The sequence below is a fragment of the Triturus cristatus genome, chromosome 10 (assembly GCF_964204655.1).
Source record: "Triturus cristatus chromosome 10, aTriCri1.1, whole genome shotgun sequence".
In the NCBI taxonomy this organism is placed as follows: Eukaryota; Metazoa; Chordata; class Amphibia; order Caudata; family Salamandridae; genus Triturus; species Triturus cristatus.
In genome coordinates, this window is record NC_140593.1 from 1,138,985,204 (window position 1) to 1,139,006,455 (window position 21,252).

A 21,252-nucleotide genomic window follows, 5' to 3' on the forward strand; every position below is an offset into this window, starting at 1 on the left:
CTGAGGTCAGATCTTCTGTGTGCTCTCTCTCCGTTTCTGAGCTCCTGTGACCTTTTCTTCCAATCTCCAGCAAAGTGAAGAATTTAGAGTTTATTGAAGGTGACATTTACTTAAGTGCCTGACAGGTGGTGTCTCTGACAACTGTTTCCATCAACTTAGTATACTAGGACCCATCTTCCCTTCCTGCCCTCCAAAGATAAGTTAACATTCGATTTACTGGTAGTAAATTCCTGATTAACCTACAGCAACTCTGGCCCAGTGGCGTCGCCCCACTGCTTTTTAGCAGTCTAAATAAAGGAAGCATAAAATAATGATAACTGGTTGTTATTATCATTTTATGTGTCCTTGCTGTGACCGCTCTGCATGCGGGGCGGGGCTGCTCTACTCTCGGAGCAGGGCAGGGGAGGAGTGGTTTGCCCACTCCAAGTGCGCATGAATACGTGGCCTGTTGTCTCGGGCCTGCTAAGCAGTCATGCGCACTTAGCATGTTCTCCACCTAGGCTGCATTACAGCCTGGGTGGAGACCATGCCCAGGCCCCCAGTCCCCAGCTGCGCGCCGACCACGGCGCTGAGACCAATAACAACGCTGCATTGCAGCATTGTGATTTGCTATAGGGAGCCGGGTGCTTCCTGCTTCCCTGTGCAGACCCGAAGAGACGATGGAGGAGAGACTAGGAGGGTGCGGCAATCAGGTATGTTTTTTTTTAAAACCCCCTCACTCTCACCCCGTCCCCGATTCGTGCCAGCCACCACTGCTCTGGCCCCTTGCTTTTCAGATATAATGCCTCCAAGTCAGAAACAATATAGCGCCCTCTGTGATTTCGGATCTAGGGAGAGGAGGATTTGTGTTTCAGGCCAGAACAAATGCCAAATGGTTACTGGTCCAACACAGGTTCTTATTGCTGAAATGTATTACTTACCTTGCATCCAACTAGCTAGAGACCAGGATTGTCCGGAACCAATCAGGTAGCAGTCGTAAAAGCCAGGAGATGCTGATGTCTGTCTCTGTGTTAAACTAAAGTGCAGAGGAGGTAGGGGCGGTTCTTCTAACCACATTAAAAATATTCTCCTCACTCTTTGTAGAAATTCTCCTTGACATCCTGTGTGTCATTCCCCACCTAGTCTAGCTGTGCCTCAAACCTGCACTGACTCTACAGTGCATCAGTTTTGCCTCCTGTGGATCAATTCTTTTCTGACCCTACTTTGTCTCAGTGCTATCCTGAACCTCCTGGTTGGGGGTTCTCACCTGAGCCTGCTGTTGAACAAGCCCTTCTCCAACTCTACTGTGAATCATTACCACCAACACTACTGCACACCAGGCTTCTCATGAACCCACTGCACCAATCCTTCTCTTATCCTATTGGGCACAAATCCTTTCCAGACACTACTGTGAAAGAATCCTATAACGCTCTCATCATTTATTACTAGGGGTGGGCGGAACTCACTGAGTTTTACTCTGCAAGAACTCCACTGAGCTAACTAAACACTCAGTGAAATTTTGCGGAGTTCCGCGAGCAGCTGAATTCCGGTCCTTTGCCCTGCTTACGCTGTTTTTTGTCCCGGGACCTTGTCCCCTGCTGTAATATAAGTGTGAATGGCACATGGTGCACCGGAGGGCGACGATTCTTTCTGCCACTCGAGTAGATCTTCTACTTGAGATGCAGCTTCAGCAGCGTGAGCATCAACTTTCTCAACTCGAGCGTAGTGATCTGCTGCGACCGTCCACATTGAGAAATCTTGTGGGAGGCCGTCTAGCTGTGCGTGAGAGAAACTCCATCACGCGGTGGTTGGTGCAGTTTTTGCCGAACTCCAAGTGGAGCGCAGAGTAGACAAAACTCTGCAAACTTTGCTGGTAGAGCAGAGTTTACCGCCCACCCCTATTTATTACATATTTCTAGCCAGACCTTGCTGAGCATCAAACCTCTCCAGACCCTACTGTGCCTCAGCTTTCTATGACTCTATGACCCATTCATTTTCTTCTGACCCTATTATCCCTCAAACCTCCCTGACCCTACCAACCTAATCCTATGGTGTATCAATACTTCAGTGATCTTATTGCGCATCAGTTGCCTCCTGACACCACTCTCCATCAAACCCAATAAGAGCCAACTCGTTTCCGAGCCTCCTATGTGTCACTTCGCACATGATCGTAGTGTACCTCAGGCCCCTCCGGAGCCTTCAGTGCATCAGTCATTTTTTAAACATACATGAGTCCTCTCCTGATCCTGCTGTTCATCAGCCATCTCCTGAAACTCCTGTGCCATATTTCTCGTGTGCCCATCATGGGCAGGACCCTACTGTATCCCCATCACTGTTCCTCGCCCTGCTCTGCTTCTGTCCTCCCCTGTCCTGCCCTGCATCATTAATTTGTTGACCCTACTATGCATCCCCCTCCCTTGACCTTGCAGTGTATCATTCACCTCCTTCCATATGATGAGTGGGGCAGAGCTTACAAGAACACATCATAGATACACAGGTCTAGAGAGGTGGCTCCCTGCCCTGGGGAAGGCTCAGTGCATGCCATCAGGCTACAGTTTACTTCATTTATTCATATTCCACGCAAATGCCAAGGCGCTAACTTCAGGAAGCAGCACCATGAAATGAAAGAAGAAAGTCACAGCTGCCGCTTTGCAAACCGTGGCCCATCAGAGAGTGTTGTGGTCACACATTAATCGAATTGATCATAGCAGTGGGAAGACCGCTTAGCTCGGCCATTCGATTGCAGAAGGAATGATTCCAATCCCCTTTATTTTCTTTTTAAAGGCACCACGGGGTATTTTGTAAGATCTTTCCAGTGTTTTGCGTCACCGACCTACAGGGATTGGTCTGCATATTTATTTAGTCGCCATCTCGGGATGGTTAGTTCTGAGTTTCGTTTGACAATCTGCCCATTTGATGGTTGGAAAAAGGGTCCAATAGGTATGTTGGTGTGTTGTTGTTTGGTGCTTTCAAAACAAAAATAAAAAGTTCTACCCTTGTTGGATTTGTTTGTTAACCTGCATCGATTGTAATTCCGTTCTGATACATTGGTTGTTTTTGCTGAAGGCTTAGATTGTGTTACGTTCCTGTTGTGAGCTTGTTGTAACTTTTGTTGTTCTCTTTTTGCCAGTCCTAGGTGTGGTCTTACGCAGTACTGTGGCCTAGAAGTGATCACAGCTTAAACCAACCTTTTCTCCTGCTCAGTTGATTTCAGAGGGCAGGTTTTGGTCCTAGCGTTCAGCTCAAAGTGAACCAGTTTTACCACCGCCTCCATCTGGCGGATGAATCCCAAGTGAGTCCAGAAAAACCCCAAGATTCCATACTGTGGCAACCGCTTTGGTTGCTGGAGCTAATCTAATGCGGGCGGATGGAGGAGCACTGATCATGTTGTTAATTCGCAGGAATTTGTTTTATTCACTATTAAACCACACTCCGCTGAACATGTGTCCAACTCCTGGTTGACATGGGGTGTTGGACATTGTCTGTGTGGTTCTGCATGTCATTAGTGTACATATCACACGCAAGTCCTCTGCCCTTTACCAGATGTGCTGAGGTTAACTTATACAGATGTGACACCAGAGATGTTGAGGCAGAGTCTTGAGGTCCTCCACACTGTACTGTGGGAGGTTGCGTGGAGAGGTTTCCTGGTTTCACGTATTCTAAGCAGTCTTGTTAGAATGGTTGGGCTCATGCAGTACTCGAACCGTTCTTCCAGATGCGGTTGGAGAGTTTCATGATCCGCGGTATCGACGGCTGTAGAGACATGCAATAGGACCAGAGCTTCAGGGTGGGCATGGTCCCTTCTTTCAAGGACTTCTTCTCCTACGTTCATAATAGCAGTCATGATTCCTCAAGCTGGGCTAAAACCCTGACTGATTATCTGCAAAAAAGTTTCAATTCTCTGTGTATTCTTGGAGGCGATGGGCAACCTCTGTTTCTACTATTTTGGAGGGGAAAAAAGGGTTAAGTCACATCGGGGAAACATAGTTCCACGTAGGCTTTTGTTAATTCTACATTGGGTGGCTAGCAGTGGAGAATGGGTGAAGCTAAAGAGAAACTACAATTCAGGCAAAGTACGCAATTCCCCAACATTGTCAGACTCAGTCAAGGTAATCTTTCACTCCCCACACCCCCACACCCCCCCAGACCCAGAGATAGCTTGGCATGCCTGCAACTGGTCTTGCAACAAGCGCCGACTGGCTGCAGTCAGTTGTTGGTGCCAAAGAACCTGTGCAGTAAATACAATTTAGTAAAGTGGGTTAAGAGATTGCATCCATATTGGACTGTTTTTGATACATTTGGTATTTGTGACAAACATTTTGTCGTTCGTTGGTTCTTTTTGGGCACTTCTGGCTGTGAGCCTTTAAAGGGGCCATCCGGTGACACATGTCCCAAATGCACCTAAAATCCTAGCTGACATCATCAAACAAAGCAACATTCTAGAATGCCTGTTCTAGGTGATGGTGATGCCGGCCTGGGTAAACAGAGCTGGTTTGGACCTAAAGGTGTTTCTCTGCTGAATCTACTGCATTTGTGTTATTGAGGCCTGCTGCCTCTGGTGACCTTTGGTGGAGGCGTTGAGTTTGGTGTGGGCTTCCTAGAGATGAAACAAGCACGCTTCAGAGTGCTTTTGGCGTGCCCTTGATTATGAACACATGCTGTAAAGGCATGTGGTGACTGGGAACACATCCTGTGGACATGCGCTTAATTTGTGCCTACGGTTGCAGGTTGTGGACGCTTGGACCAGTGGTTAATTTGTAAAAAAAATAAGTGCTGGAGCTCTCATCAGGAGGCAGCTTGCATTTCTCCTGTTAGCACCATCTAAAACAGAACCAACTACTAACCATGAAAGTGGGGATGATGTGGTGTAATAGCCTGAGCTGCCGACTTCGGAGCTGGGGAACCAGGTTCGAGTCTTGGCATTGGCTCAACATCCTGTGATTCTGGGTAAATCACTTAATCTCCCTGTGTCTACCATAAGTGAATGCCTGCTTAACTGGTACTCATGAAAAGCACTGGTGTTGATGATTAAGTGCTGGTGCTGAGCACCGGAAACCACCGGCTCAAATTAAGCACTGACTTGAACTCATTTTTGTGGGCCTTATTTTTCTTCATTGGCCTTTTATCAAGTGCAAGAAATAGGAAGGCAGCAGAGGGAGAAGGCAAGAGGAAGCAAAAGAAAGGAAAAAGAGCCAAAGGGAGAAAGCAGAGATGAAAAATAAACTACGAAAATCAGAAGTAGGGACAGGATTTGTAGGGTGATGAGCGAAAGCTGCATGAGATGGAATCAAAAATAGGCAGCCTTGGTATTCAGCAGCCCTGGCATTCACCACCGCTGGCTCCAAACAGAAACATTTGAGTTTTTTTTTTATAAACAAATTAAGCCCTTGATCCAAGCAGAGGGAGAGAGTCCAATGGCCTGTGATCTTCAAGTCTTTTAAGGATGACATGAAACTGTGAGAGATTCAAGTGACAGCTCCTTTGGCACAAGCAGGCAGCTGCGTTCCCCTCTGCGACCATCTCACTCAGCCACCCTGAGGGGTTTCATGGCACACAGGGAGATGCTAATTGAAATGCAGCGGGGATGAGCCTGTCATTTCATTTCAAACAATGAGATGGAAAGAGCAGCAATCAATGTGCATTAGTCCAACGTGATCCGGTCTCTTTCTGACCAGCGCGGATCAATAGGACAGCAGCTTTCCTGGCTCTCTGCTCGTTCACCCCACTCCGCGTGTTCGCAATGTTTGCCTCTTCCTCCCGGCTCTCCACACTCTCCCTGCTCACCTCATCCTCACTGATCTCGACTCTCTCTCTGCTCTCCACACTCTCCCTGCTCATCTTGTCCTCCTTGGTCGCTACACTCTCCCTGCTCCCCACACTCTCCCTGCTCCCCACACTCTCCCTGCTCTCCACACTCTCCCTGCTCTCCACACTCTCCCTGCTCACCTCGTCCTGCCTGCTCCCAACTCTCTCCCTGCTCACCTCGTCCTCCCTGCTCTCCACTTTTTCTGCTCACCTCATCCCCTCTCCTCTCCACACTCTCCATGCTCACCTCGTCCTCCCTGCTCTCCACACTCTCCCTGCTCGCCTTCTCCTCCCTGCTCTCCACACTCTCCCTGCTCGCCTTGTCCTGCCTGCTCTCCACAATCTCACTGCTCGCCTTGTCCTCCATTCTCTCCACACTCTCCCTGCTCGCCTTCTCCTCCCTGCTCTCCACACTCTCCCTGCTCTCCTCGTCCTCCCTGCTCTCCACTCTCTCTCTGCTCTTCACACTCTCCCAGCTCACCTAGTCCTCATTGCTCTCCACACTCTCCCTGCTCTCCACACTCTCCCTGCTCGCCTTGTCCTGCCTGGTCTCCACACTCTCACTGCTCGCCTTGTCCTCCATTCTCTCCCTGCTCGCCTTCTCCTCCCTGCTCTCCACACTCTCCCTGCTCACCTCGTCCTGCCTGCTCCCAACTCTCTCCCTGATTGCCTCGTCCTCCCTGCTCTCCACTCTTTCTGCTCTCCACACTTCCACTGTTCGCCTTGTTCTCCATCCTCTACACACACTCTATGCTGCTCGCCTCATCCTCCCTGCTCTCCACACTCTCCCTGCTCACCTCGTCCCCTCTCCTCTCCACACTCTCCCTGCTCACCTCGTCCTCCCTGCTCTCCACACTCTCCCTGCTCACCTCGTCCTCCCTGCTCTCAACACTCTCCCTGCTCGCCTTCTCCTCCCTGCTCTCCACACTCTCCCTGCTCGCCTTCTCCTCCCTGCTCTCCACACTCTCCATGCTCGCCTCGTCCTCCCTGCTCTCCACACTCTCCCTGCTCTCCTCGTCCTCCCTGCTCTCCACTCTCTCTCTGCTCTTCACACTCTCCCAGCTCACCTAGTCCTCATTGCTCTCCACATTCTCCCTGCGCTCCACACTCTCCCTGCTCGCCTTGTCCTGCCTGCTCTCCACAATCTCAATGCTCGCCTTGTCCTCCATTCTCTCCACACTCTCCCTGCTCGCCTTCTCCTCCCTGCTCTCCACACTCTCCCTGCTCGCCTTGTCCTGCCTGCTCTCCACAATCTCACTGCTCGCCTTGTCCTCCATTCTCTCCACACTCTCCCTGCTCGCCTTCTCCTCCCTGCTCTCCACACTCTCCCTGCTCTCCTCGTCCTCCCTGCTCTCCACTCTCTCTCTGCTCTTCACACTCTCCCAGCTCACCTAGTCCTCATTGCTCTCCACACTCTCCCTGCTCTCCACACTCTCCCTGCTCGCCTTGTCCTGCCTGCTCTCCACACTCTCACTGCTCTCCTTGTCCTCCATTCTCTCCACAGTCTCCCTGCTCGCCTTCTCCTCCCTGGTCTCCACACTCTCCCTGCTCACCTCGTCCTGCCTGCTTCCAACTCTCTCCCTGCTCGCCTCGTCCTCCCTGCTCTCCACTCTTTCTGCTCTCCACACTTCCACTGTTCACCTCGTTCTCCATCCTCTACACACACTCTACGCTGCTCGCCTCGTCCTCCCTGCTCTCCACACTCTCCCTGCTCACCTCGTCCCCTCTCCTCTCCACACTCTCCCTGCTCACCTCGTCCCCTCTCCTCTCCACACTCTCCCTGCTCACCTCGTCCTCCCTGCTCTCCACACTCTCCCTGCTCACCACGTCCTCCCTGCTCTCCACACTCTCCCTGCTCGCCTTCTCCTCCCTGCTCTCCACACTCTCCCTGCTCGCCTTCTCCTCCCTGCTCTCCACACTCTGCCTGCTTGCCTTCTCCTCCCTGCTCTCCACACTCTCCCTGCTCGCCTTGTCCTCCCTGCTCTCCACACTCTCCCTGCTCTCCACTCTCTCTCTGCTCTTCACACTCTCCCAGCTCACCTAGTCCTCATTGCTCTCCACACTCTCCCTGCTCTCCACACTCTCCCTGCTCGCCTTGTCCTGCCTGCTCTCCACACTCTCACTGCTCGCCTTGTCCTCCATTCTCTCCACACTCTCCCTGCTCGCCTTCTCTTCCCTCCTCTCCACACTCTCACTGCTCACCTCGTCCTCCCTGCTCTCTACACACTCACTGCTCACCTCGTCCTCCCTGCTCTCCACTCTTTCTGCTCTCCACACTTCCACTGTTCGCCTCGTTCTCCATCCTCTACACACACTCTACGCTGCTCGCCTCATCCTCCCTGCTCTCCACACTCTCCCTGCTCACCTCGTCCTCCCTGCTCTCCACACTCTCCCTGCTCACCTCGTCCTCCCTGCTCTCCACACTCTCCCTGCTCACCCCGTCCTCCCTGCTCTCCACACTCTCCCGGCTCGCCTTCTCCTCCCTGCTCTCCACACTCTCCCTGCTCGCCTTCTCCTCCCTGCTCTCCACACTCTCCCTGCTTGCCTTCTCCTCCCTGCTCTCCACACTCTCCCTGCTCGTCTTGTCCTCCCTGCTCTCCACACTCTCCCTGCTCTCCACTCTCTCTCTGCTCTTCACACTCTCCCAGCTCACCTAGTCCTCATTGCTCTCCACACTCTCCCTGCTCTCCACACTCTCCCTGCTCGCCTTGTCCTGCCTGCTCTCCACACTCTCACTGCTCGCCTTGTCCTCCATTCTCTCCACACTCTCCCTGCTCGCCTTCTCTTCCCTCCTCTCCACACTCTCACTGCTCACCTCGTCCTCACTGCTCTCTACACACTCACTGCTCACCTCGTCTTCCCTGCTCTCCACTCCCTCCCTTCTCACCTCGTCCTCCGTGCTCTCCTCACACTCCCTGCTCACCTCGTCCTCCCTGCTCTTTACACTCCCTGCTCTGCTCGTCCTCCCTGATCTCCACTCTCTCCCTGCTCACCTCGTCCCCTCTCCTCTCCACACTCTCCCTGCTCTCCTCGTCCTCCGTGCTCTCCTCACACTCCCTGCTCACCTCGACCTCCCTGCTCTCCTCGTCCTCCGTGCTCTCCTCACACTCCCTGCTCACCTCGACCTCCCTGCTCTCCACTCCCTCTCTGCTCTCCACACTCTCCCTGCTCTCCACACTCTCACTGCTCGCCTTCTCCTCCCTGCTCGCCTTCTCCTCCCTGCTCTCCACACTCTCACTGCTCGCCTAGTCCTCCATGCTCTCCACACTCTCCCTGCTCACCTTCTCCTCCCTGCTCTCCACACTCTCCCTGCTCACCTCGCCCTCCCTGCTCTCCATACTCTCCCTGCTCTCCACACTCTCCCTGCTCACCTCGTCCTCCCTGCTCTCCACACTCTCCCTGCTCACCTCGTCCTCCCTGCTCTCCACACTCTCCCTGCTCACCTCGTCCTCCCTGCTCTCCACTCTCTCTCTGCTCTTCACACTCCCCCAGCTCACCTAGTCCTCATTGATCTCCACACTCTCCCTGCTCTCCACACTCTCCCTGCTCTCCACACTCTCCCTGCTCGCCTTGTCCTGCCTGCGCTCCACACTGTCACTGCTCGGCTTGTCCTCCATTCTCTCCACACTCTCCCTGCTCGCCTTCTCCTCCCTGCTCTCCACACTCTCCCTGCTCACCTCGTCCTGCCTGCTCCCAACTCTCTCCCTGCTCGCCTCGTCCTCCCTGCTCTCCACTCTTTCTGCTCTCCACACTTCCACTGTTCACCTCGTTCTCCATCCTCTACACACACTCTACGCTGCTCGCCTCGTCCTCCCTGCTCTCCACACTCTCCCTGCTCACCTCGTCCCCTCTCCTCTCCACACTCTCCCTGCTCACCTCGTCCCCTCTCCTCTCCACACTCTCCCTGCTCACCTCGTCCCCTCTCCTCTCCACACTCTCCCTGCTCACCTCGTCCTCCCTGCTCTCCACACTCTCCCTGCTCACCTCGTCCCCTCTCCTCTCCACACTCTCCCTGCTCACCTCGTCCCCTCTCCTCTCCTCACACTCCCTGCTCACCTCGTCCTCCCTGCTCTCCACTCCCTCTCTGCTCGCCTTCTCCTCCCTGCTCTCCTTCTCCTCCCTGCTCTCCACACTCTCCCTGCTCACCTTGTCCTCCCTGCTCCCTGCCCTCCCTGCTCACCTCGCCCCCTTACTCCTCATGTCTTCCCTGCTCAGCTCGCCCTCCCTGCTCCCTCCCCTCACCCTGCTCTGCATTGTCTCCCTCCTCTTCAAGCTCTCCGTACTCTCCACACTTGCCTTGTCCTTCCTACCCTGCAGGCTTGCCCTTCTCTGCAAGCTCACCCCATTCTCCTCTCTACCCATCTTGCTTCTGTTCTCCCTCTTATTTTGCATCGCTGTATTATCACTGTCCCTCTTCATTCCCCTCACACTGCTTCTCCATTTCTTTTAGTCCTGTTCTCCTCTTTCTCATTCTTGCTCTCCCCTTTCTTTCCTCTGTTTGTTTTCTCTCTCTCGCTCCCTTTTCCCTATCTCTCCTCCCCTTTCTTTCCTCTCTGTTTTCTTTCTCGCCTTCTCTTCTCCTGTTTTCATTTGCTCTCACTCATTTTTTTTCATCTCCATTTCCCCAGGTACTGCCCTCCTCTGCTGGGCTCTCTATTTCCACCCCTCCCTTTTCTTTCTCTCTACCCTCAGCATCACTGTGCCCTAGACAGTGCACATCACTCCTAATTTGCTCCTCTTTTTGCACCACTTCCCAGCCCTCATTCTTCCTCTGTCCCTCATTCTGTCTCCTCCCTCTTCCACAATTCCCTCTTCTCCCTTTCTCTCTCCGTCTCTAACCCATCCCCCTCACTGTGTTTCTCTCTGTAGAAAGCCGGATTTCCCAGTGGGGAAAATGTGCTTACCACCCCCACCGTGCCAAACTAGCTTGTACTTACACTCTGACACTGCCATGTCTGCCCCTTTGTGCCATGAGCCGGTATGGAAGGATTAGCCATACCACAGAATGTTTGAATGAAGAATTCAATCCATAATGGCCTAAACAAATTTAGTTACATTAAAACAGTGGCATAGCTAAGGGGGGGGGGGGGGGTGCTTCACTCTTTTTGGGGGCAGCGGAGGTGACCGCCCCCTCCCCCGCTCTTACCTGCACCGGGCGGCAAACTCAGGGATCGCCCCGGGCGGCAATAGGTCTAGCTTTGCCACTGCATTAAAACATATTTTATAACTAGAAAGAAAGCAAAACTACCAAATTTAATTTGTTACTCCAAACATATAGGGCCTGATTCACGAAGATAAACATACACTTTTGTGTGAGTTTATGATTTTTTGCAATTCACAAAGGAATTTTATGAGTAGTAGCTTTACGGCTGGGGAGTATCCGCACTCACGGTGGATACCCCGCATGTAAAAAGACAGTTATGTTATGTTCAAATGTTAGGTTAAAAGAATTTGTTTAGCGCACGTACACCACATGGTGTCATGGCGCTTTATAGAGCTACTCAAAGATCAATCATCCATAGGCCTGAGAAAACAGCCAGGTTTTCAATTGTCTCCTAAAGTAAGAGTAACATGGAGACGATCTAATGTTGAGAGGGAGTGCGTTCCAGAAGGAGGGGGCTGGTACCGAGAAGCTGTATTCCACCAGTTCTTTTCCACTTCTAGGAGGGAATGGCTAACAGTCACAGATGGGAGGAACAAAGTGCCCGGGCAGGGACGTACCTCTGGATAAGATTGGAAATAAATTCCGGGCATGTGCCATGTAGTGATTTAAATATCAGACATCCGACCTTGAATGGACAGCGTTGGGTAACTGGGAGCCAGTGCTTTTTCTTCATGAGAGGAGTGACATGGTGTCATCTTGGCTGGTGATCAATAAGTCTTGCTGCCTGATTTTGCACTAGTTGCAGTCTTCTCATCAAGTACCCAGGAAGGCCAAAGTAGGTGGAGTTGAGGTAATCGAGATGTGAGATTACCAGGGACATGATGACTTGGGTGGCTGCTTCAGGTGTAAGGAATCTACTGATTTTCCTAATTTTACGAAGTTGGAAAAAGCAGGATGAGACCACTGTTCCAATCTGGGTTTTCATTGAAAGGTCCCTGTCGATTGTAATGCCAAGGCTCGTGGCTGAGGGGGAGGGAAGTGAACTCTGCTGGCCAAAAGTTCGAAGTACAAGGGTTACAAGAGCCACCCATTACAATCACCTCAGTTTTGTCAGGATTTCGTTTTAGGCGGTTGTTATTCACCCAGTTGCGGATGCATAACATAGTGGTCAGAAAGTTCAGAATAGAGGCGAGTGTATTATCAATGGTTATGAAGATACTACTCGTAAAATGGCTTTGTGAATTGCACAAAAACGTAAACTTACTCAAAGGTGCAAGTTTACTTTTGTGAATCAGGCCCATAGATCCTCAAGTTAGCAGATCCGCGCCACACTTCTCTGCTCAGTCACTGAAATGTCCTGTGCGTTACTCACTAGTGGCCACTGGAGGCACTCTTCAGCTAAAGAAGCACAGCACGACTCCCAGCTCCTGGCTGCCTCTTGTCGTCTGTAAGGCCAGAGTGGTTGGGTGAAAGTCACCCTCCTTGTGCGGGCAAGCACAGTTCGCAGCTGCCTAACGCCACAGACTTCCTTAAGAGCGGGATTCTCTGGCTGGTGCATGTAGGGATGTGTGAAATTATGCCTGCTCGGTTGGTGATGTTTTCTGTACACAAAAGAGCATGTGGTTCATTACAGGGACTCGGAGTTGGCATGCTCATTGGACAGGTCTACCTTGAGAAAGATCCATTACTGGTGATGTTGTAGCAAGAGACATGATTTCAAAGCTGACGAGCTTTAACTAGTTTTAAAGAATGAAGATTTCTTTAAACTTTGCGAACCTCAGGCTGGGGCCCGGTTAGAGCTTTTCGCCACACTTAGCAAAGGAGCTCTGTCATCGGTGCTTATCCATTCTGCAGTCCAGAAAATGGAGCCAAGGCCCAGGGGCCTGCAGCCAACCACAGCTCCGACAACGGGGCCTGGTCAGGGCTTTCTATCCCACCTGAGATGGAAAAACCTCCACGGGCCTGTGGACATGTGTGCACGAAAGCCCACGCTGGGCCTGCACCTGGGTATCCTGGCTCCTTTTGGACACCGAGGGTCAGTGCCTGCAGCTCAAGGACCTGGGCCTGCCTCAGCAGGCTGGGGACCCAATCAGAGCTTTGCCGGAGCAAATAGTAGCAGACTGCTGAATAGTGGTCTGTCTAGGGACTAGTTAGAGCGTTAAGCCTTGTTTGAGGAGTGAAAAGGACCCTCACCCACACCTCCGGGTGTCGCTTGGGATGTGAATGGTTGGTACCTGGAGACCCAGTTCCCAGGCATCTAAAAAGGTCTTCCCGCAGCTCTCCCAGAGATCTTGTCTCCACGCCATACTCTGGAGGAACACAAGAGTCCTCCCCGTTCGGAAGCCAAACTGTCCTGTGTAGGAACTGTCGCCCAAGCCCATCAGCTCAGGAGGCCTTCTAACTCCCTTGGGCCCAGAGCCATGGAGGGTTAAGCCCCCAGCTAATCCCCCTTGGGCCTCCCTGGGATGCTGTTTTTCCTCGACAGATAAGCCCTCCCAAAGTTCTGGTTTATGGAACCTGGGTGGCGACACAAGTCAGGGAGCCCTTGGGCCACTTACCAGATGGCTGGGACTGGCCATCAATCAGATAGTCAGGGCTGACCCAGTGATCTGAGACCCCAGGTCCACCGGAGCTGCAGACCAGAGTGGCCATGCACACTTGGGCAGCACTCGGGAGGCCTTACATAGAGTGACCAATCAGCTTGCCTCGTCACTTCATCGAATCGCAGCCACCAGAGGAAGGCCCAGCTTGCATCCAGCATTACTACAGCCCAGGAGGGCGTTGCTTCATCCAGACACACCACGCACCCGGTCCCGCTTCATAACCCAGCCCAACTGACTCAGCCCTTAGAGTGCTTCAAATATGGATATGGCACGGTAGGAAATGTTCAAGGTCCAGCGAAGGCTGACCTGGCACCATCGAAACCAAAGTGCTTTCCAAGACTTGGGCCCCACTTGGGGAAACCCATTCTTAAGAGAAACTTCTGACGGAACCAACTAATAGATGATTCAATTCGTCTTTAGCCCTCACACCCAGGTTAGGTGACCAATTTGCTTGTCCGAATCGCTACAGACCTATACCAAAGTTTCTTTGCCCCACCAGGCATATTTCACCATCTTTCAGATCCTATCACAAATGCTCATGCTGGCCCTCACCTTCATTGGACCACAGTATTTCCATCGGGGCTCTTGCCCTCATACTTTAGACTCCTTGGTTTGTGTGTCAAGATGGATTGGGTCGGTAGCCGACATCACTGTAAATACCTGTCGCTTGGCGTGGGGCTCAGTTCCCCCCCCCCCCAGTCGACATTTGTGCCAGGTGCATGGAGCCCTGTCTCTGCCCCAACAGCCTCTGAGAGGCGCTCTTGCCAGGGAAGGGCATAGAGGCAGTTGTTCTCACTCAACCCCATAAACATTTTAAAGCTGCTGCCAGTGGGCTGTAACTTTCTTCACCAGAGCAGAGAGCCACTTGCCACCCGGAAGCCTCCCAAACCAACCCAGATCTGGTTGCGGTGCACTGCTGCAAAGAAAATGCGCTCTTCGGGAGCAGGGTGCCCAAGGTAAGCTCTTCCCTCCATGGCAAACAACCTTCGTAATAGAGAAAAATTAGAGGAACCATGCAAAAAAACATATTTTCTTGTACTCTCCCTCTTTCCCTCTCCAGCTCTTATACAAATTAATTCTCGCTCCCCTCCGCTTCTTTGTCATTTTAACAGGTCCTGGGGGTACCTAGGGAGCACTGGGCAGGGTCCGAGATGGCACTGCATGGGTTCATCACTAGCCCTGGTGCCCGTAAAGGTTAACAAAGGCTCCATTAGTTTCCCTCATTCCCCAAGGGTGGCTCTGGCAGAGCAGCCTGGGCTTACACAGCAGAGGTGACCAGAAAGATGGATTCAGATCAATATAACACATAAGCTGGTATACTTAATGTAAGTAAATCTTCAGGCAGCGGTATGTCTTTGAAGAAGAATGTTTTTAATACAGAGATTTAAAAAAAACAGAACAAGTCGAATTCAAGAGAAATAATGAAAACCCGTCATGCTAATCGTCATGGTGCCTCAGATCAAATCTGTTTCATTTTGCATATGGTAACATAGCACAGCATAAAACTGAGGCCTACACTTTATAGGGATTGATTTTACTCCAGTGGCTCACTGGAAGTGTTCACTTTGTCTTTGAGATTCTGTCCAGGTGGCAGGATAGTATCTGGAAGTGGGAGTGATATTCTGAGCCAGCTCAGTTAGTTTTACTGCAGCTGCGGGGTTTTTGTATCAAACACCGGCTAATCTCCTGCAAACTGTAGCAACGCAAAGTTTATTTCATAAGTGTCTTTTGAGACTTTGCATTTGCAAGGTTTAGAATGTCAGCTGTTGTCTCGTGACCTGCCCTGGACCATGCTTTTTGGTCATGGCTACCACACTGGCAAACTGTCTAACATCTTGACGCAGACAGAACTTCCTAGTGCCTCAGGGCATCTGGGATTGGCTGTTGCTGTTGTAAATCGTCTTTGACATTTGATCCCTTCGGGCTTGAACAACTTTTTTTGCAAGGACTGGACCTCTATGGTCAAGGGGACCTTAAAATCTGCTGAGGGTACAAAAGAAGTTCATGATTTGGACCTGGTACTTGGCTACCACGTTCTGGATGTAGGAGCCACACCTGGCAGAGGTTTAAAGAAAGCTCAAGGGCTTCCATGCAGTGTCGAAGCGCACCATGGGGGTTTCATAGGCCCTGGTGTGGCACCCGCAAGATGCAAGGGAGTAACTAGAAGTCTCACTTTGATGCATCACATTAAGTTCATCAGGAAGAGAGGCTACTCCAGGCTGTTCCCCTGTGCTCCGTTGTTGTTATTTTGTCCTCTATTCCCTCACACCTTCTGCAGGTCATCTCTCAGACTGTCATTATCTTGACTGGCAGAACAAGCAGAGGGTTGTGGTGCTTACTCTGTCTGCTATGCCCCGGTGAAGACGGAGTAAGCACAAGCGTTGACCTTGCCTCACCATAGTAAGTTAGGAGGCCTCTGCATGACCCACGAGGAAGTACAATAGCGGAACTGAAAGTTATGAGTACTTTAGACCCATAACATCTGAGATAAAGGGTAAGTGCAACAGCTTATCCACGCACACCATCATTTTGGTCACGTGCACAACACTGGTCCTGAAGAAAGCCCGCTGACCCGTTTGGGCACTGCAGGGGTTGAAACATGTCGACCACTGACCACCCACGTTTTAAAAGTAGGTGCTATAGAACAGTAGCCCTTCTAGATGTGCACCGCCCTATTTTTTTAACCCTTGCCGTATCTCCTTTCGAATAAAATATATCATTGAGAGATGGAGGGAATTTTAAAACTCACTTGATTCACACGTTCACCATTCCTGATCACTACTGTATTCACCAGTAGGTCTCCCTCCAGTGGAGGAAAGCACTTGAAAGGACCCAAGGATGATGCTTTTCACGTAGGTACACAAGCGGATAATCAAGATATACCGCCACGGTACCACGTACGTGAATGAGGGTTTCTTAAGACGGCCAACACCCCAGACCCTAGCAATAACACAGGACGAGTGATGCTTTCTCCTATGATAATTTGACCATCGTCCGGAAGTCGAATAGATCTCCGCTTCTGTCTCCCCTGTTTGATTAACCTCTTCTGTGCCCATGACGAGATAGTCTCGTCATGGAGCACGGTCGCGCTGTGCCCATGACGAGACTATCTCGTCATGAACCCCACCCGCGTGTGAAACGCCCAGCACAGGAGGGGGAAAGGGCGTGGCACCGAAGGGGTTAAAAAAGGGGATTCATGAACAACAGCAGACCCATTGGCAATAGATGTAGATTGTGTGCCCTCCGCAAGTATCCGGCACATGTGTTGATCCAGGCCACATCTTTCTTTTTGTCCCAATATTTTTGGACCTTCTGTTGCCTGGCCATTATTATGTTAACCAACTCACCCACATCCATGCCTTCTTCCTGAAATAAACTACCAAAATGCAGCACTTTGGGTGTCCGTCCTCCACTCCCGCGTTACAGGAAACGGTGTGTGATCATTTGCCGTGTGCCATGAGCTTGGACCATTTCACGTCTCTCTTTAGATCACAATAATTCACACTTTTATCCAATGACAGTTGAATTGTATCCCTTATCAAGGAGATTACTTTTTTCCTCCAACTTGGGTTACACACTTGTGCAAAAATGTTACACAGTCTTCAAGTGCTCCACTTTCTCCCAGGTGCACAACTGCACCCCCTGTCTGAACCCCACCCAACACTTTCTTCTAACGTGTCAACCACACCACTCAACCTCCTCATATTCCAGCGCCGCGAGGGGGCAATTCAGGTAGAGCCACTAGGTCCTGAGCAAGCTTCTCTCAAACACTGGCCTGTACATGCACAGGTTTCAATCAGGGGAGCAGCTTCGGGGATGGGGGAGGGGTGCTACATACACCATACTAAATGTATTATCTATGAAATAGTTGGGTACAGGTGCTTTCAGTCCGGTATAGTGAGGTATCCGACGGATTTCACCTGGGATTTTTACATAAACACACAAACACACACACACTCTCTCCCGACTCTGTTTTGAAGTCCTCAAAAATGTTAGTTATTTTACAAAATATTGAGTTTTGGGTACCCCTAACAATCCACCCTGCTCTCCCTCTCGCTGCCCACTGAGCTCCCCTCGCGCCCTGCTTCTCATATAATGTATTTTAACATGATATGCCAGCGTGATTGATGGGGAATCTGAAGCTCACCCCCCAATCTTACTGGCCAAGCTACCCCCTGGTTTTTAAGACCGGATCCTGTGTTTTTTCATTTTCTCTTCCAAGCCACGTATCACAAATGTTTCTGAAGACTGGCTCAATCTATTAGTCTTACACTGTCCACAACATCTTTCTTCCACACTTTGTTAGTGTCTGCCTGCACTGCTCTCTCTCTGCCTCTACCCATGTGTGTTTGGGTGTCTGCCTGCGCTACCCTTTTTTCTGCCTTTATCCCTGTGTGTTTGGGTGTGTTGAAAGAGTGTGAGGGGAAAGAGATCCTCATCCCTTACTCATCATCTAATAAGCATGAAGCTTTCAAGTAATGGTTCTTGCCCAGAGGCAGGGGGAGATACCCCTTTCCCCCTAAAATGAAACTGGTTTTGAAACGGTGTGTCCGGGCTAGAGTTTTAGTTTCAGTTTTTGGGAATAAATTCCAATTACGACATGCAGATCCGGGTGAGATAAGTATTTTTTATTCTTTTTTGGGTAGCTGCAAGAAAAAGGATGGCACAGCCAACACGTGTTTCGCCCCCTAATCGGCCATCAGGCCTGGGGCTTCCTCAGGGCTGTATACAGACAATGTTAACCCAAGGTAGGAAAAGTACATGGTGTCATAAGGCATGTGTATAATATATACATATATAGTGAGGGTGAATTTTGGGAAGAGTAGTAAAGTTATAGTGAGACGTAGCATTGAAGGGCAATTAGTAAGTGAGGGAACAGAGAAAAATAGTAAATTGAGGAAGGGGTCAAAGTAAGCGTGCGGCAGGTATGGAAGGTAGAAAGAATCAAGATGTGATGTCATTGAGGGACACAGAGAAATAGATAATAATATGGTACAGAGTGTTTTGTCGAGTTGGAGGGAGAGAATAAGTAATTGTGATAAAATAGTAAGAGTTTAGAGTACAAAGGTCAATATAATTAGTGGCGAGTATTAGCACAAGTTTCAAATGAAAGTACATATTACAGTCATAAACATTGCCCGGTATAAATATAAGCCGGTGAGAACAAAAATGAGTTGCATTAAGAAGAATAACCGTTCATATATATAAAGAATACCAGGAGAATTGCGGATCGTATAGTAGTATGATATGCAATTAGAATTTGGCATTTATAAGTATTTGCATGACATTGTGAGATTAAATTAGAGGTAGGTTACATGATTTTGTTATTTACATTTTTAGAGACAGTAATGCATAACCCAAGTAAATTAATGTTTGAGCGTATAGTGTTATCGACGATTAGAATGAATTTATAGTTACAGTTTCCATTAATGAGGAGGCCGCATCCGGGTACCGGGTCAAGCGCGAGGAAGAGGGAGGAAGGGTTCGCATTAGTCTAGGAACGATTTGGGATTCTTTTGCCAGGGTGACTGCGTGAATTCATATATTTATAAAGTGCTGGTGCTTTCTAGGTCACATCGTATATTAATTGTTAATTCTTAATATCGGAGTTGTGTCAAGGCATATGACTAGTATATTGTGTCAAAAATTGTGAATCAGTAACCTCGTGAAGTGTGAGGTACTGCTGTGTCATGCCATATGTGAAAAGTTTGGATATTTTAGCGGGTAGAGAAAGGGAGGCAATTACTTCTCAAGTGTAGATTCGGGCGGTGTAAATAACGGTGTGTTGATGGTGAAATTTGTAAAAATATTGGTGGGAACTATTTGACTGTGCAATAATTGCCGAATGCGAGGAGTGCTTGCGCATGTTTTTAAATCTTTTTAGAAGTTCTAAGCCGCACTCGGGGGTATAATCTATACGGAGTCCAGAATCGTGTAGATAATGGAGTAGGGAATACGCATGCTCTAGGCGATCAATTGTGCAAGTTTAAGTGAAAAAGAATTTGGATATGCTTCCTTACCGGGTTGTTAGGTAATTCAGTATTACGGTCGTGGAAACTGCAATACCTGGCATTAGCCGAGACTTAAGGTAAGGGACTCCTTCCCACGCTCCCCCTCCCTGTAACCCAGCATTTAACAATGCCTTCCTCTTACATTTTCTTCTTCCACTTCCTTCCCCTTGTGTTTTCTCCACTTTTAGAAATCTTCGGGTTATCAAACCCTTGTCACTAAATACTGAATTACCTAACAACCCGGTAAGGAAGCATATCCAAATTCTTTTTCACTTAAACTTGCACAATTGATCGCCTAGAGCATGCGTATTCCCTACTCCATTATCTACACGATTCTGGACTCCGTATAGATTATACCCCCGAGTGCGGCTTAGAACTTCTAAAAAGATTTAAAAACATGCGCAAGCACTCCTCGCATTCGGCAATTATTGCACAGTCAAATAGTTCCCACCAATATTTTTACAAATTTCACCATCAACACACCGTTATTTACACCGCCCGAATCTACACTTGAGAAGTAATTGCCTCCCTTTCTCTACCCGCTAAAATATCCAAACTTTTCACATATGGCATGACACAGCAGTACCTCACACTTCACGAGGTTACTGATTCACAATTTTTGACACAATATACTAGTCATATGCCTTGACACAACTCCGATATTAAGAATTAACAATTAATATACGATGTGACCTAGAAAGCACCAGCACTTTATAAATATATGAATTCACGCAGTCACCCTGGCAAAAGAATCCCAAATCGTTCCTAGACTAATGCGAACCCTTCCTCCCTCTTCCTCGCGCTTGACCCGGTACCCGGATGCGGCCTCCTCATTAATGGAAACTGTAACTATAAATTCATTCTAATCGTCGATAACACTATACGCTCAAACATTAATTTACTTGGGTTATGCATTACTGTCTCTAAAAATGTAAATAACAAAATCATGTAACCTACCTCTAATTTAATCTCACAATGTCATGCAAATACTTATAAATGCCAAATTCTAATTGCATATCATACTACTATACGATCCGCAATTCTCCTGGTATTCTTTATATATATGAACGGTTATTCTTCTTAATGCAACTCATTTTTGTTCTCACCGGCTTATATTTATACCGGGCAATGTTTATGACTGTAATATGTACTTTCATTTGAAACTTGTGCTAATACTCGCCACTAATTATATTGACCTTTGTACTCTAAACTCTTACTATTTTATCACAATTACTTATTCTCTCCCTCCAACTCGACAAAACACTCTGTACCATATTATTATCTATTTCTCTGTGTCCCTCAATGACATCACATCTTGATTCTTTCTACCTTCCATACCTGCCGCACGCTTACTTTGACCCCTTCCTCAATTTACTATTTTTCTCTGTTCCCTCACTTACTAATTGCCCTTCAATGCTACGTCTCACTATAACTTTACTACTCTTCCCAAAATTCACCCTCACTATATATGTATATATTATACACATGCCTTATGACACCATGTACTTTTCCTACCTTGGGTTAACATTGTCTGTATACAGCCCTGAGGAAGCCCCAGGCCTGATGGCCGATTAGGGGGCGAAACACGTGTTGGCTGTGCCATCCTTTTTCTTGCAGCTACCCAAAAAAGAATAAAAAATACTTATCTCACCCGGATCTGCATGTCGTAATTGGAATTTATTCCCAAAAACTGAAACTAAAACTCTAGCCCGGACACACCGTTTCAAAACCAGTTTCATTTTAGGGGGAA

General features: G+C 49.3%; 1 protein-coding gene across 2 annotated transcripts in view; it reads left to right on the forward strand.

The window, feature by feature from the left end:
- Positions 1-21,252, forward strand: part of PRKCB (protein kinase C beta) — a 1,047,370-nt gene that overhangs the window by 584,390 nt on the left and 441,728 nt on the right. The window lies entirely within an intron of this gene.